General features: G+C 36.3%; 1 long non-coding RNA gene across 1 annotated transcript; it reads left to right on the top strand.

The window, feature by feature from the left end:
• Positions 1 to 613: 613 nt before the first annotated feature.
• LOC116132088 lies at positions 614 to 1,285 on the top strand. Its single transcript, XR_004128371.1, has 2 exons — positions 614 to 812; positions 1,012 to 1,285. It is a non-coding gene; the product is annotated as an uncharacterized LOC116132088 (long non-coding RNA).
• The last annotated feature ends 5,001 nt before the right edge of the window (positions 1,286 to 6,286 follow it).

Raw genomic sequence — 6,286 nt, 5'->3', positions numbered from 1 at the left:
GCAATTTTCAACAAGTCCATGGCCCCATGACAGCTAATCTCTATGTTGAATTTTCAAGATAGTGAAATCAGCGTGTTAGTTGTATGATTTTGTCAAGCATAGCTCGGATGTAAGAAATTTAAGCCACAGCTTCTTTCTCCAGACAATATATACAGTTTGTAGATGTAGGATATCACTCAAATAGTTATGAAATGATTATTACAAAATGCTCAGAAACTTTTTAATTTGTAATAAAATTTCATGATTTTGCTCAGTTTCATATTTTATAGAGTATAATATAATTCATTAAAACCTTTAATTATTTATTTAATTTGTTTGAAAGTTGAAACATCATCATAAGCCTACAAAGTCATAGTTTTCACATCAAGTTGGAAATAAATTACATTTGTCGGAAACAAGCTTTCAAATTCTTGGAAATTTATGATTTTCAACAACCTTGCCAAGTCAGAATCAAACGCCTCAGAAGTCTACAACTGAAACTGTAAGTTAACTTCTTGTTCACTTCAACAAGTCCATGGCTCCATGACATTGACAGCTAATCTCTATGTTGAATTTTCAAGATAGTGAAATCAGTGTGTTAGTTGTATGATTTTGTCAAGCATAGCTGGGATACTGGAAATTTAAGCCACAGCTTCTTTCTCCTACATATATGCAGGCAGTACATACCCTAACCAAGGTATTGTTGATAAACTAGAGAAGAACAATTATGGCAAGCAATATCGGTACCACTCGTTATCTTATTTGTAGCTTCCTCTTGATTATTGTCCTCTTCTTTACCCCATGGGCGGCTCTTGCTTCTAAGACTCTATACAGTTAATACTATTATCTTTCTCTTAATATCAGTGTTATCTCTCTCTCTCTTCTTTTGATATTATAATGATAGTGGTGATGTTGATGTTGATGTATATATTTCGAATTATAAGCAGTATCTCTATTACTAGCCTAAATCTCAGACATATCATCTTCTTTTTTTAAATTTTGTTAATTTATTTCGTTTGTGTGTTTTTACAGATGATTTAAATGGAAGAAAACTCCTACCGTTAGTTCAGCCGGTTAAAAGCGATCCTCATCATCCTGGTTCATCAAGGAGCCATCCTTAATTACATCGTAGGCACAATGTCAATATTAATTAATGGCATTATGATTTAAACTTGCAAATTACAATTTTATTGTAAGGTTTGTCATTTGTTATTAAGAGTAAGGTTTAGTTAAAAGTACAGAAAAGAAGGATCATTGTCATTGTATTAATTTAGGTACTGTAATACATTATCAATAATAATTGATATTTTAAGTATTATAACACATCATCAGTAATAAGTTATATATATATATATATATATATTTATTTATTTTACAACTCATGTTTAGTTAAAATATTGTTCTTGTCATGTCCCCTCCCGGGTTATCTCTGCCCCATTGGATCCAGGCACTCCTAGGGCTCGGGATCCCGAAATAGGGGTGATAAATTTTGAAAGCAAAACTGAAAACTGAAATTTCAATAAATCCAATTACAAAAACTATGTCAGAGTGTTCTAGAGTTTTACAAATCATGCAGATAAGCATGTGTTAGTGGGCCAACCCAGAGTGTAGTGTAAGCTTCGCAAGAACCTTGCACTCAATCCTGGGGGGAGAAAACATACTCACCGTAGAATATGAGATATTTTGGAGACAATTCGTGAGCTATGATACCTTTCCAAAAGCCTCATTGAGAAATAGGTAGTTCACAATATTACCTTAAAATGGGAGAAAATAACATTTTATACAGGATTAAAAAGTTATAACAGTTGGTCAAGAGAACATCAACAAATAATGGAGCTCTAGAAATGACATTTTTGTGTTTCATCAATTGTCAAGAATATGTACCAAAATTAACAAAAAGAAATACAAAAATGAAATTGAAAATTTTAGTTTCGTAAACAATAAATTCAATTCAAGCCACCAATGTCGATAAAAATTTCATCAATAGAAGTTCATTTATGGAACATAATTTCACAAAATCCATGCTCTACTTATCTTTATCCATATTCACCACTGCACCTCGGACTCGTGTAGATTCTTACTAAGCCAAACAGTTATACTCAAGAGTCTGATTATATATTTCGTACAGTCTGATCATACTTAAGAGAATAAAGGATTATGGAATGATTTATTCAAAAAGAAGAAAACTATTTTTTTTTTTAATTTCCTACCTCACAGTTCGATAGCCAACTTGGTGGAGACTCCAAGTAGACAACCATTTCTCGGTGGAGAATCGATTCGACAGTTAACTCAGATGATAATCGACGATTACCACTGAAATCACAACTCCATCGCTTCCGACGCCCACATAGAAGACAATCAGCCGGGAAATCGTTTGAGTTCATTTGATTTGCATGAAGGGTTCTATGAAACATTTAATATATTACTTAATAGTTAGTTAGTTCAGACTTTAGAGTCTCTTAATTTAATTGTTTTGTCACTCACCATATTTGAGCCTAGCTGCTGATTGCCATCATTTCCCCATACAACAGCGCGTTGACGTGAGACAATTAACTTTGGAAGAGAAAATATTTAAAGTCAGAAAATTAAATTAAATGGCCGTTATTTTAAGTAAGAAAATTATCATGGCTTGGTTTGTTTCAGTTTTAAGAATACTACTTTTAATATTTCTAAAAAAAGTTAAACAATAAAATACCAAAAAACTCCGATTTTTGAGAATACTACATTCAATATTATTCAATTTTTTTAAACCCTCTAAATTTATTAATTTAATTAAATACCCTTAAATATTTTTTAAAAAATTACAAAAACACCCCAACAATCCACATTTACCAAATTCCGGCCACCACCGTCGGAAAATGGCCGGAATCTGGTAGGATGGCGCACTATCGGCTGAATCTGGCCGGTAGTGCGCCGATCTATCCTTTTCCGGCTAGATCCACGGTGGATCTGACCGGAAAAGACCAGATCTAAGGCCAAAGATCTGGCCGTTGACGGCCAGATCTTTGGCCATAACAGTCGGTAATGATGGCCAACAAACGGTCGTCATTGACCTTCAACAACGACCGTTTGTTGGCCGTCGTTGATCAGCAAATACGGTCAGATCTGGCCGTTGACGAGCAAATAGGTCAGATCTGGCCATTGACGAGTAAATACGGTCAGATCTGGCCGGCAAAGGCCATATCGACACACGACCGGCAAGATCCAGCCAGTCATGCGTCGATACGGTGACTCTGGCCACCCTCCGGTTGTGGTGGCCGGCTGTCCGTATTTAAGGGTGGGTTGGGGGTGTTTTTGTTAACTTTTAATGTTTTATTATAGGGGTGTTTTTGTAAATAAATAAACATAGGGGGTATTTTAAATTTATAAATCCTACATCGTAATACCTGCCCAATTCAATTTTTTTTTAACTTTTTTCAAAAAACTTTTTCCAAAAACCCAAAATTTTGAACCAAACGGATCACATATTTCTTCAGTTAACAACTCAAAGGCTTCGTTTGGTTCAAAATTTGGGGGTTTTGGGAAAAGTTTTTTGAAAAAAGTTGAATTGGGCGGGTATTACGATGTAGGATTTATAAATTAATAAAATGTCCCTTATGTTTGTTTTTTTACAAAATACCCCCTATAATAAAACATTAAAAGTTAACAAAAACACTCTCAATCTACCCTCAAATACCCCCAGCTGGCCACCGCCACCGGGGGTGGCCGAAGTCGCCTTATCGGCGTATGACCGGCTGGATCTTGTCGGTCATGCGCCGATATGGCATTTTCCGGCCAGATCCACTGTGGATCTGGCCGACAAAGGCCAGATCTACGGCCAAATCTGGCCGTGTTTGCTCTCAACGACGGCCAACAAACGGTCGTCGTTGATGGTCAATGACTCAGCCGGTAGTGCGCCATCCTACCAGATTCCGGCCATTTTCCGGCGGTGGTGACCGGAATCTGGTAAATGTGGATTGTTGGGGTGTTTTTGTAATTTTTGAAAAAATGTTTAGGGGTATTTAATTAAATTAATAAATTTAGAGGGTTTAAAAAAAATTGAATAATATTAAAAGTAGTATTCCAAAAAATGAGAGTTTTTTGGTATTTTACTGTTTAACTTTTTTGGAAATACTAAAAGTAGTATTCCTAATTTTGAACCAAACGAAGCCAAAATATTTGGTAAAACACATTTCAAAAAATAAGTATTAAATTAGATTATAAAATAACCTATCTTATGAAAGGGTTTCAAAAGTATATTTATATGACTTTCAGAATTCACAAACTACTTTTGGAAGTTTCAATTCCAAAATCATCTTAAGAGCAGACCTAAATTTTAAACCTTTTTTAATAAATAAATTAATAAGATAATAAAAAATATAAAAATTATAGATATATGTAGAAGAGGGGATCTAAAATCTTTAGGCAAAATCAATGAGTTGTTATAAACGTGAAATCCTTTTTCTAACTTTATGAATCACTCTATACACTATAGACACCGCACTTTGCTATCTGAACACACATTATATGTCTATGATTTTGGTGGTCAAAGACTCCGCGTGCCTCTCCATCTAAGTTTAAATAGCTAAAGCCAATTCACTTTACAAGAACCCGTCACTCAATTTCCTTTGAATTAGGTATAACTTGAGAAGTGATGGGGAGTCTTTGACAATTCACTCTACAACAACCATTTTAGTTTCAGAAATATTTCCTGTATTTAGCTAACAAGGAAAAATCTTGTGTGAAATTTCATTAACGCCCTTTAAAGGTAAAACTCATTTTATGCTTGTAATTATTTAAATATTATCAAGATAAAGGAGGTCGGGTTTTATGATATTTCTTGAAACCTTAGAATACATTTATTTTCCTCAAAGCTCATGTGATGGGAGGGAAGGATGTATTTTACCTGTTTTTGAAAGAATAATACAAGATGTACAAACGTTTTCATACATGTGTCTCAAAATAAATGAATAAAGGCATGAAAAACGTCAATTTAGTAAATGCTCAATAACAATAGAGACATACGTATCAATGAAATAATGGTACAACTTTAGTTTGTATATATTAGTTTGTACATGTAGGATCACTCAAATATCACTTGTATAGGCCAAAAATTGTGTTGGGCCTAACGAGGCCAAAAATCATGTAGACAAGATAAACAGGTTACGACCCAAGGCCTCAGCCCAATTCTGGTTGGGCTTACGCTTAAATCCACCTTGTTAACTGTCCACTCTATGAGTTTGGTCATCCTACAAATTAAGCTAAATTGGGACTAGCCCATTAGCCCACATTAGTCCATAAATAGGAATCAGAATCCTACTTTGTTTCCTCTTCTGTCGAGATCCCGAATCTCACTCAAAACGGTAAGCCTAATAAGATAAAAACAAGAGATCATATTTCTTTCCAGATTGTCCTACTAGGATTTCAACCCCTTGGGTTCACTATATAAGCACAGACAAATCACCAAAAACACTTAGCTTTCAAAGTTCTTGCTCCCCAAAACCATCCCATTATTCACGTAATCCTTCTCGTCTTCAGCCCTCACTAAATGCCCTCGGCCTTGTTGGCTTGAGCTTCAAAGTGTCTATGGCAGACACCACATCGGTGTTTATCTGGCCTTCACATTCTTTTTTCTTCCCTGTACAGGTCCATCAAGTTATTAGTGGCTCTGCTCTCACGGGATTCGTCCTTTTCGAATTGACAGTAGATTTTACTATCTATAGTTTGGCGCCCACCGTGGGGTTCTGACAACTATTTGACTTAAACAATCTACTATTTCTGCTCTTTTCTCCAGATTCAACCATCATGAATGGAACACTGAAACCCCTACTCTTGATGTTACAGCTCAGATTGCGGCCCTCACCACTAGTGCAAGAAAGCAATGACAAGTAATAGGCCTTGGAAGCTCAAAACGCTGCCATCCACGTAAAGAATCAAACCTTCCAAGACAAGGTAAGCCAATTCTATTCGGTAGATTGGAATTTGGTCAGTAGCATGCCTCCTCTTCTCAGCTCCCTGTTCACCAAAGGCAATTATTCTCCACCCTAGATCATGATACCCTGACAAATCAAACCCACCTCCACTCAACTCCAACCGAGTCGAGCCAAACCGACCCGACCCGACCCGACCTGAGTGGATGACACCCCAACCCAACAACTGAACACTCCCTTCACCCTACCGCAAGCACATCCCACGCACTCAGTTGTAAAAGCCACCCACCAAACATTCTTGCTCGGCTCGGCCATAAATATCAACCCCAATGTATTCCCCCACTTCCTAAACAAAGTATACACTCCCGTGGCAACACCCCTTGAGAAATCCTCGGCCA

The sequence above is a fragment of the Pistacia vera genome, unplaced genomic scaffold (assembly GCF_008641045.1).
Source record: "Pistacia vera cultivar Batoury unplaced genomic scaffold, PisVer_v2 Contig249, whole genome shotgun sequence".
Classification (NCBI taxonomy): Eukaryota; Viridiplantae; Streptophyta; class Magnoliopsida; order Sapindales; family Anacardiaceae; genus Pistacia; species Pistacia vera.
This window is presented reverse-complemented; position numbering and strand designations above follow the sequence as displayed.